This window comes from Pistacia vera, unplaced genomic scaffold, assembly GCF_008641045.1.
Source record: "Pistacia vera cultivar Batoury unplaced genomic scaffold, PisVer_v2 Contig208, whole genome shotgun sequence".
Lineage (NCBI taxonomy): Eukaryota > Viridiplantae > Streptophyta > Magnoliopsida > Sapindales > Anacardiaceae > Pistacia > Pistacia vera.
Window position 1 is genome coordinate 360,467 of NW_022196011.1, and position 12,025 is coordinate 372,491.

Genomic DNA, 12,025 nt, shown 5'->3' on the forward strand with positions numbered 1-12,025 from the left:
TTGGTCAGTTGGAATAAATTGGTGGGTATGTTATAATAATATGTTTGGTTGGGAGGATAAATGAGTGGGGTATGTTATGTAGATTACTAAATTGCTCTCCTTTTTAAATAATAATATAATATTATTTTATTCTATTATTTTTTAAATTATTTCTTTTAACCCCCCTATATTTGAAATCTTGCTAAAACACCCCAACTATATACAATTTTAATTTGTAGCAAAATCACCCCCACTCACCCCCAGCCACCATCAGCAGCCAACCACCACCACCACCGACAGCTGTCGTAATGGCACACAATCGGTCGGATCTAGCTGGTCGTGCACCGATAAGGCCTAATCCGACCAGATCTAGCCGTGAATATGGCCTTTTCACGGCTAGACGGCCAGATCTGGTCGTCTCTGGCAATGGATCACAAATCCATGGCCGGAAACATCTTTACCGGCACACAACCGACAAGATCTTGCCGGTCTTATGCTGATATGATGACTTTTGTCGACGGCCAATTGTGGTGGCTAGCGACCGGCAGTGGTCTTGGGTGGTTGGGGGTATTTTGTTAACTTTTAAACTTTTTTGTAGCGGGGTTGTTTTAGCTAAATTCTCAAATGTAGGGGGTCTGGGTAATTGTTTTTTGGTAGATATATGAGGACAAATGTGTCCGACATGATAAAAGATTAAGGGCAAAATAGGGTCAAGATTAAAATTACCTCGGTAATCTTATATTAACACCCCTTAGGAAGGTAATCTGATTACCCCCAATATTACCAACAGTAAACATTATTTATAATAAAAGATTACGTAATATTTTATTACTTGACTACCAAATGAGGGAATCTTGAAAATTAAACAAAAATTACAAGATTAATCTTATATCACCTCGAACCAAACGCTACCTTAATACAATACTTCCTAAACCAAATGCACCCTAAGGGGCCGTTTGGATCGGGTTAATATTAGATAACTAAGGTAATATTTTTTAAATTGAGCAGATGACGATGTTTGGTTGGTTTGTAAAAAATTATTCTCGTAATATTTTAGATAAACAGTAGCATTTGGGGGGTAAATTTCCAATAATCTTAATACCTAGGGGGGCTGTTATTAGAACTTACCCTGGTATTACAATTTTTTTCCCATATTGCCCCTAAACAGTTAAGCATTTGGTCCAAATTAATCTTACATTTGCTAATATTTAAAAAACACCCAATCACTCATGCAGACACTTTTGTCCTCGCTTTTTAAATTTTTCGGACGACATTGCCGTTGTTGTTATCATTATTCACAAAAATGCCTTTATACCCAGAACTAGCCACCATCGGCAGCCACCGTTGATCTCCATTGGAGGTTGCCAAAAGTCGTCATAATGACATACAACCGGCCGCGCATCGATGAAACTTTTTTCGACCATGGATCTGTGATCCATGGTTGGAAAAAGCCAAATCTGGCTGTTTCACAACCAGATCTATGGCCATTTCACGGCCAAGCATGTGGCCGTGAAACGGCGATTGATCTAGCCATGAAACAGCCATGTCTTTGATCGTGAAACGGCCAACGTGTCCCAGCCAAAGACCTGGCCATTTTACAGCCAGATCTGTGGCACTGCCAGCATCACGGTCAGATTTGTAGCATTGCCAACGGCCACCAACGATGGTGGCTAGTTGCCTGTAGTGGCTTGGGGTGAGTAGTGGTGTTTTTGTTAAGTTTAAAACGTTTTTTGTTGTTAGGATGTTTTTACTAAATCTGAAAAGTATGGGTTAAAAGATTATTCAAAAAATAATAATAAAAAATACTGTTAAATTAATATTTAAAAAGAAGGGCAATTTAGTAATCTATATAACATACCCACCCATTTATCCTTCCAACCAAACATATTATTCACTAATATATTCGAACCAACCAAACACATTTTCTAAAACATTCTCAGTAATCTTCAATGTGATTTTTTATTCTGTTAATATAATATCCCGTTATTATAAAACATTATATCATTCAAACGCCCCCTAAGTGTAACATTTTACTGTTTAATGTTCCTAAATTGAATGATTTGAAACGTGTGTTCGTCTTTTGTCAATTTTGCAAATCATTGTACTTAAATTGATAATATAACAATATTATTCATAAAACAAAAGGGTTAATAACAATAATTCTCCTTTGCTTTAACTAAATCATAAAAATTCTTCTATGGTTATATTAATAACAAAAGTTCTTCTACTAACTACTGTTTTTTGTTTTAAAATAAACTATAAAAGGATAATTAAGTAAACATTAATTAATCCATCCTATGTTAAATTCTAATTATTTATTCACAATTGTAGAATTTATAGTTATTTCGGATTTTTTTTTTTTTTTTTTTTTTTAAATTTAAACCTCGGGTTGAGAAACCCCTAATAAATAATGTGAATCTAATGACGCGGTAACTTTACCGGGACAGTATCCTTCTAACCCAATTGGATTTATAATTTTCATTTCTTCAATATTTTTTTAAACTTAATCTCTCAAGAACGAAGAAGATCTACGTTTCTCTGCTTTCTGCTTCTCCAATCCAGTAAGTCACAGCGCTTTGAGGCAATTTTAAATGGCCCATCAAAATTTTCAGTCTTTTCATTTTAGCCCTCCATTGTTTTTGATTTGGGCCGTTCATTTATGCTCAGTTTGGTTGGTCTCTTCTTTGATGAAAACCATGCGTTTAGACTAAAGAGAGCTTGAATTTTAGTGGGTTTGTTTTAGAATGAGTGTTTTCGTTTTGTATTGATGTTAAATATAGTGTCTTTTAGTAGCTAATAATTGCTTATGAAATGCTTATTCTTTTAGAATTTCATTAATTTAAGTTCTAATTTCATGTCTTTTATTCCCTGTTGTGGATTAAATTTGTTATGTTTTGCTTTAATGTAATTCTGTTTGTTTCTTTTAGATTTATGTCCTTTTTTAGTAACTTCTAATTCAAACTGTTTGATAAATTTCCTGAGTGAGGTTCTTGACACCTGAAAAGATTCCTGCGTCTTGAAGAAACAATAAATTGGATTGATGGAAAATTAACAAACTAAATACAAATTAACAAAATATAAATGAATGATAATGAAATTAAAGCAAAACCCAACAACTTAACTAATTCAACAATGCTAAAAAATGCTAGGGTGTTGATTTCACCTAGATACGCTAACCCAAATCATAGAATCTATTACTTGAGTTCTAATTCCTTGATTGAAAATCGAATTCCTTAAATTGTAAAACATACCTTCTCAAGCTACATTTCCCTACTTATCCCTATTAAGCTTTCGCACCCAACAAAATGAAGATTAATAGTTTAAAGTCTTTTAAGCTTTCTGGAATACTATGTAGATTTCATAGATCGCTAAACCTATCTCTAGCGTTTGCTTAATCTACGGTATTTATCCCAAGAGGCACAATCACAAATCACTTCTCAGTCTCATTGTGAACAGCACACATTTGAATGGTGATCAAGCATCCAAAAGTCATTAAGCAAAGAGATAAACACTCAATCATGAAATTAAAACTCAAAGTAAATCAATTCATATAAATTTGAATCATTGTATCAAGGTTACATCAAACCCTAGGTAAACAACTCAATTCATACTCAAAAACGAAATAAAATAAAATAAAAACAACCTGAATCAAGATTCATCATTGAAAAACAAGCAAAAGATGGAGAAATTTTCTCCAATTTGAAGCCCAAGTCTTCAGTAATCTTCTCCTTCCAAGAGCTGCCTTCCAAATGACTAACCAAGACTCTTTTCTCTTCCTTTTCGCTCTAATTTATACCTCTCTCACTTAAAGATGAAGCCCTAGCAAGTCAAAACGCATCGTTTTATTTTTACATCTGATGCAGGTTTCGCCACGGCGAAGATCTTTTCTTATCGCAGTAAGGACTTTCAGGCAAAATTTGAGCATGATATAGTCTGAATCTGGAAATGTGTTAAACATATGAATTATAGCCCTTTAAATTATATTTCTACTAGTTCAAGAATCAGAACTATCCGAGGTCTACAGCTCAAGTTATGGCAGAAATACTAAAGCACGTCTAAAGATGTTTTCTTCAGTTACCAGCGTACTTTTCACGACTTCAAGCCAAGTTTTCACCCTTTTCCAGTCAGAATTAGGAAAAACCCAAAACATAAAAGTTGTAGCTCTTTTCTTAGCTTTTCAAAGCTTCTAAATTCAGGTCATTCCGAGTTTTCAAGCTCAAGTTACACAATTTACGCTCAAAATTGTTATTTATGCTCAAAATCATCATTTAGGCCTGCAAAGACAAATTAATAGAATTAGGTAGCAATTATGGCCCAAATTGTATGAAAAGTATCATAAATCCTATCAAAATTCAATGCAAAATCATAGTATAAAATATGATTATCAACAACCGGTCAGATTTGGCAGGTCGTGCTTGAAAACGACCAGATGACCGTAGCTTTAGCCGAAAATGACTAGATCTATTTTTGCTAGAAATAGCCAAATCCATGGTCTTTAATGGCCAAATCCATGGCGCCGTGCATCGGAATAGATCTGGTCATTAACAGCCACAGATCTGGTCATTAATGGCCATTGATCTGGCCATTTCCGGCCAAGTCGCAAGGCCATCCGGTCGTGCATCGGTATGACGACTGTGGGCAGCGACCAGCAATGGTGGCTTGCGGTCGGTAGTGGCTTGGGGTGGATAGGGGTGATTTTATTACAAATTAAACTTTTATATGGTTCAAGTGTTTTAGCAAAATCTTAAATTTAGAGGGTTAAAAAAAATTATTCAAAAAATAATAGTGCATTAATATTTGAAAATGAGGGCAATTTAGTAATTTATATAATATACCCACCGATTTATTCCTCCCAACCAAATATATCAATATAACATACTCACCAATTTATTCCAACCAACCAAACACATTTTTCTAAACATTCCCAATAATTTTCAATGTAATGTATCTTTCCATTAATATAATATTCCTATTATGGTGCGTTTGGTTTGGGGAATGTTATATTATTGAGAAATATTGTATTACTGGAAAGATAGATTACTAGGGAATCTTTAGAGAAATGTGTTTGGTCGGCTGGAATAAATTGGTGAGTATATTATAATAATATGTTTGGTTGGGAGGATAAATGAGTGGGGTATGTTATATAGATTACTGAATTGCTCTCTTTTTTAAATAATAATATTTTATTATTTTTATTATTATTTTTTAAATTATTTCTTTTATCCCCCCATATTTGAAATCTTGCTAAAACACCCCAACTATACACAATTTTAATTTGTAGCAAAATCACCCCCACTCACCCCCAGCCACCGTCAGCAGCCAACCACCACCGCCAACAGCTGCCGTGATGGCGCATAATCAGCCGGATCTAGCTGGTCGTGCACTGATAAGGCCTAATCCGGCCAGATCTGGCCGTGAATATGGCCTTTTCATGGCTAGACGGCTAGATCTGATCGTTTCTAGCCATGGATCACAAATCCATGGCCGGAAACATCCTTACCGACACACGACTGAAAAGATCCTGCCGGTCTTATGCTGATATGACGAATTTTGTCGACGGCCAATGGTGGTGGCAAGCGACCGGCAGTGGTCTTGGGTGGTTGGGGGTATTTTGTTAACTTTTAAACTTTTTTTGTGGCGGGGGTGTTTTAGGTAAATTCTTAAATGTAAGGGGTCTGGGTAATTGTTATTTGGTAGACGTATGAGGACAAATGTGTCCTAAATGATAAAAGATTAAGGGCAAAATAGGGTCAAAATTAAGATTACCTCGGTAATCTTATATTAACACCCCTTGGGAAGGTAATCTGATTACCCCTAATATTACCAACAGTAAACACTATTTGTAATAAAAGATTACGTAATATTTTATTACTTGACTACCAAAGGAGGGAATCTTGAAAATTAAACAAAGATTACAGGATTAATCTTATATCACCCTGAACCAAATGCTACCTTAATACAATATTCCCTAAACCAAATGCACCTTAAGGGGCCGTTTGGATCGGGTTAATATTAGATGACTGGGGTAATATTTTTTAAATTAAGCAGATGACGATGTTTGGTTGGTTTGTAAAAAATTATTCTCGTAATATTTTAGATAAACAGTAGCATTTGGGGGTAAATTTCCGATAATCTTAATACCAAGGGGGCGGCCGGGGGGGGTGTGCTGTTATTAAAACTTACCTTGGTATTACAATTTTTTTCCCATATTGCCCCTAAACAGTTAAGCATTTGGTCCAAATTAACCTTACGTTTGCTAATATTTACAAAACACCCAATAAATCATGCAGACACTTTTGTCCTCGCTTTTTAAATTTTTCGGACGACATTGCCCTTGTTGTTATCATTATTCACAAAAATGCCTTTATACCCAGAACTAGCCACCACCGACAGCCACTGTTGATCTCCATCGGAGGTTGCCAAAAGTCACCATAATGGCATACGACCGGCCGTGCATTGATGAGGCTTTTTCCGACCATGGATCACAGATCCATGGTCGGAAAAAGCTAGATATGGCTGTTTCACAACCAGATCTATGGCCATTTCATGGCCAAGCATGTGGCCGTGAAACGACGACTGATCTAGCCATGAAACAGCCAAGTCTTTGATCGTGAAACGGCCAACGTTTCACAGCCAAAGACCTGGCCATTTCACAGCCAGATCTATAGCACTACCAGCATCACGGTCAGATTTGTGGCATTGCCAGCGGCCACCAGCAATGGTGGCTAGTTGCCTGCAGTGACTTGGGGTGGGTAGGGGTATTTTTGTTAAGTTTAAAACATTTTTTGTTGTTAAGGTGTTTTTGCTAAATCTGAAAAGTAGGGGGTTAAAAGATTATTAAAAAAATAATAATAAAAAATATTGTTAAATTAATATTTAAAAAGAAAGACAATTTAGTAATTTATATAATATACCCACCCATTTATCCTTCCAACCAAACATATTATTCACCAATATATTCGAACCAACCAAACACATTTTCTAAACATTTCCAATAATCTTCAAGGAGATCTTTTATTCAATGAATATAATATCCTCCTATAATAAAACATTATATGATTCAAACGCCCCTTAAGTGTAACAATATTTTACTGTTCAATGTTCCTAAATTGAATTATTTGAAACTCGTCTTTTGTCAATTTTGCAAATCATTGTACTTAAATTGATAATATAACAATATTATTCATAAAACAAAAGGGTTAATAACAATAATTCTCCTTTGCTTTAACTAAATCATAAAAATTCTTCTGTGGTTATATTAATAACAAAAGTTCTTCTACTAACTACTGTTTTTTGTTTTAAAATAAACTATAAAAGGATAATTAAGTAAACATTAATTAATCCATCCTATGTTAAATTCTAATTATTTATTCACAATTGTAGAATTTATAGTTATTTCGGATTTTTTTTTTTTTTTTTTTTTTTTTTTTTAATTTTAAACCTCAGGGGTTGAGAAACCCCTAATAAATAATGTGAATCTAATGACGCGGTAACTTTACCGGGACAGTATCCTTCTAACCCAATTGGATTTATAATTTTCATTTCTTCAATATTTTTTTAAACTTAATCTCTCAAGAACGAAGAAGATCTACGTTTCTCTGCTTTATGCTTCTCCAATCGAGTAAGTCACAGCTCTTTGAGGCAATTTTAAATTGCCCATCAAAATTTTCAGTCTTATCAATTTAGCCCTCCATTGTTTTTGATTTGGGCCGTTCATTTATGCTCAGTTTGGTTGGTCTCTTCTTTGATGAAAACCATGCGTTTAGACTAAAGAGAGCTTGAATTTTAGTGGGTTTGTTTTAGAATGAGTGTTTTCGTTTTGTATTGATGTTAAATATAGTGTCTTTTAGTAGCTAATAATTGCTTATGAAATGCTTATTCTTTTAGAATTTCATTAATTTAAGTTCTAATTTCATGTCTTTTATTCCCTGTTGTGGATTAAATTTGTTATGTTTTGCTTTAATGTAATTCTGTTTGTTTCTTTTAGATTTATGTCCTTTTTTAGTAACTTCTAATTCAAACTGTTTGATAAATTTCCTGAGTGAGGTTCTTTTTTTTTTTTTTTTTTTTTTTTTTAAAAAATTTTTTGCTTATATAATTTTTATATTTGTTGTATATTCTGGTTGTTTAGTTGCCTACAAACTTTTTTTTGTCAATTTTTATAATTTTATGTTCTAAAATTTGAATATTTTCCTTTTCCAAATTCTGAACTTGAATTGGTGTTCCTTTTTTATAGCTTTTAGCTCGTAGCACTGTTTAATGACATTTCTATTTTTCCGGTGAACAATTTCGGTCTTTGAAGATGTTATTTTATTTGAAAATGATATGGATTGTGAAGAAAATAATAGCTAATCATGTTGTCTGGCAGTGGATTCAGACGAGGGAGCTGGAGCAGTAGAGAGCTCTGCGGGAAGGGATATGGATGTGTATGTAGGAGATTCGATTATGGAACCATGTGAGGGAATGGAGTTTGAATCTGAAGATGCTGCCAAGATATTTTATGATGAATATGCACGAAAAGTGGGATTTGTTATGCGGGTGATGTCTTGTCGACGTTCAGAAAGAGATGGTCGGATTCTTGCACGTAGACTTGGATGTAATAAAGAGGGTTATTGTGTTAGCATCCGAGGGAAGTTTGGCCCAGTTCGGAAACCAAGACCAAGCACAAGGGAAGGTTGTAAAGCAATGATTCATGTAAAGTTTGATAAGTCGGGAAAGTGGGTGATAACTAAATTTGTAAAGGACCATAATCATCCACTTGTGGTGGCGCCACGAGAAGCTCGTCAAACAATGGTGAGTTTTTTTTGTTCTTATTTGATTCTTTCAAAATAAGTGATTTATCGAATTCTGGAATGTGAAGAATTTATTTACTTCATTTTGGAAAGCAAAAGACTTGTTTATATATGAGCTCCTTGATTTAGGACTGGAAATTCAATTATTGCAAAATTATTTGGTCAGCCTTCCATATTTAAGGGTTTGCAATTCCCTTGGAACATCCCTGTGTCTATAGTTTCTGCTCTTTTTCAGGACAGAGGTAAAACACTTGTGTCTAGATATTGAGTGCTGAGTATTTTTTATCCACATAACTCTATACATTGCCTTTGGCATTTCTTGTCGATTGTTTTAAAATCTACATTTTGCTTGACATATTGAGCTTAGTTATCAATACAAATTCTAGGAAGTTTAATGAACTAACAGTGTTCTAAACCAAATTGAGCTGGTTCTAAACTTGTATGGATATTGTCATCAAAGAGACTTTGTATTTATTGGGAGGAAAGGTTCACCAACAAAAAAATGACTATATTCTTTAAAATTGTAGTAATTTATTGCTATGAAATTAGAAGACACAAGCACAAGAGTGAATCCAAATTTGTGAATTTAATCTGGATAAGAAGAATTCCATTGTGAAGTTTATCAATGACTTGAAAAGGCTTCATCTTGATCAAGAACTGTCATCACTCTTCTTGATCCTATAAAGTTAATTATTTAGTTCCAATTTTCAAAATCCACTTTTGGAATATAAAAACAAATAAGAAAGCTGGTTGTAACCATAGTGCAAACATAAAACTAGTCATAGTAAGAAGTACTTTAATTGGGATTTTAAATGCACTAGCATTTATGTCTTATCGAAAAGAAAAAAAGTTGCTAACATTTATGATAATAATGTTTCAAATTGGGACACAGAAGTTGCTTTTATCCAGCATTTAGATTTGCTGTGTTGGAAGGTCTTTTCTATAGGCTTTGTTCTGTCATTATTATATGCGAAACTTCGGTTTAAGCTGTGCTTCTTGTTCTCTTAACTTAATGGAACCAGAACTTTCACCATATTTCACAAGTTTCCATTGTACTATCTGTTTCTTTTCCCTCATTTGTTTTACTAGTTTCGTATTTTCTAGTCTATTTGGACATGCATGCATACAGACAACACTGCTTGTGCTCGTGTATCGGACTGTATCTGCATTAGCATGTTTAAGTCTGTTCGTGCATGATGTAGTTACGTATTCTTTTTTTTTTTTTTTTTTTTTTTTTTTTTTTTTGATCAATGAACTCTGGATAAATTGGACATGCAATGATGCCTATGCATGGGTGCTTTTTCTCGAACCACTAATTATGGAATAACTCCTTTTTCATTATTGCAGGATGAAAAGGATAAGAAAATTCAGAATTGACTTCAGAGCTACGATATAAGAAGCGGCTATGTATAGCATATCAAGAACAACTTACTGCATTTATGGAAGTTGTTGAAGAGCATAGCAACCAGCTATCGAAGAAAGTTGAGAATGTAGTCAACAATCTAAAAGAATTTGAATCTATGAAAAGGAGCTTTTGCACCCTAGATAGCATTAAAGTGAGTATTCAGCACCATTCTTAAATTGGCGGTGCAATTATCTGTACTCTTTCTCTTCTTCTGTACTGCTCAGGTTTATATTTGTTTATACGAGTTGATGTCTTGTAGCATTACTTTTTGTTGGTTACTTTAGCTGATTTTATTCGAATGTACAATGTAGTTGGCAACTTTGATGATTTATACCAGTAATTTCACAAAATCAGTGCTTTTTTTTTCCTTTACATTTTTTTTTTTCTTTCTCTGGCTGAACTGCTGCTACCTCGCGCAAAATTCTGTAGTAACGGTTGAGATACTTGCTGACAACCCAATTCAGTAAGGTTGTCTACTTATCCTTACATTGTAAGATCCTTTCATTTATCCATGTGGAATATGACATTTGATGGGGGTTTAGCCTTATTGTTGTCATCAGATGTAGTTCTCTCGATACTTTCTTAAAGTTTATATTTTGTAAATTCGATCTTAATTTTTTTTGCTTCTACTTAAGGCATCTCCAACCCACGTCAAAATGGTACAAAAAACACCAAATGCCAACCCACCTAAACACTGCACCATTTGGTGCAGTGCTACTGTACAAAAAAATTTTTTTTTTAATTGTGGTTTTTTTTTTTTAATTTTGTTAAGTTTTTGGGTATTAAATTTTACACCAAAAATCACACCAAATTTGAGTATTTGTATTTAATTTAATTTGATTATTATTTATAATAATGATTATTTAAAAAATGTTGAAAAATAAAAATAGAACTTTATTCAATGCAAATATAAACTACAATAACTCAAAATAAAATTACACTATTTAAAAAACACTAAAATTAAAAGAAAATCAACATAAACTAAAATAACAATTTATATCCGGTAGATTAGTTCCGGATCCAGTAAGTCATCAAAATATTGAAAAACTTGAATAGACAACACATCTTTTTTTTTTGTATCATTTTATATTAGATGTAATGTTTTTCTATATGTTTTTCTTATTAAATTAATGTTTATTTGATTAAATAAATGCTTAATTCTATTAAATTAGTATAATTTTCAAATATTATTATTTCATAAATATCATTCCATATTTAATTTATATACAAAAATAATGAGTGAAATAGATTAATTGTTGATTCAATAAAAGAAAAAAAGAATATTCTAAGAATATTCTTTTTGATACAATATTTGGTGTTTGGGTTGGAGATGGAATAGTATTTTGCACCAAATTTACACCAATTTGGTGCAATGGGTTGGAGATGGTCTAAGTATTTTCATATGCTACAAGGCTTTGTTCTGTGCAAAACTCGGTTCTGCTTGCCCTTTCACTTGGTAATTATCTGGATGCCCTGTTTGGATATTTATGTTAGAAGGAAGGTCAGAAATGAAACAACAGGAGATTGAATTTGCCAAACAGATATATTCTCATTGTAGTTCAATTTTTGTTCACGGTCAGTTTCTGATTCTGAATTTGTGTTGTCGTCTGTAGGTTCCGATCAAATCTGTTCCGGAAAATTACTGGCTTAAACTGAGAGTGAGTTGAATATACTAATGCTTAATTCGAACAACTCAGAGTGTTTGTTTGGCGTGGTTTATTTATAAAATATTTTTTTATTCTTTGTTTGGTTAAATTGTTTTTAGTAGTTCTTTATTGGTATTTTACATTCAATCACCCAAATAACAACATTTTTTTATTTTTAAGAAAAAAGGTTTGAACTTGATAAA

General features: G+C 33.3%; 1 pseudogene; it reads left to right on the forward strand.

The window, feature by feature from the left end:
- The first annotated feature begins 2,459 nt into the window (after nt 1–2,459).
- On the forward strand, nt 2,460–10,431 carry LOC116129175 (annotated as a pseudogene).
- Nucleotides 10,432–12,025: the final 1,594 nt, after the last annotated feature.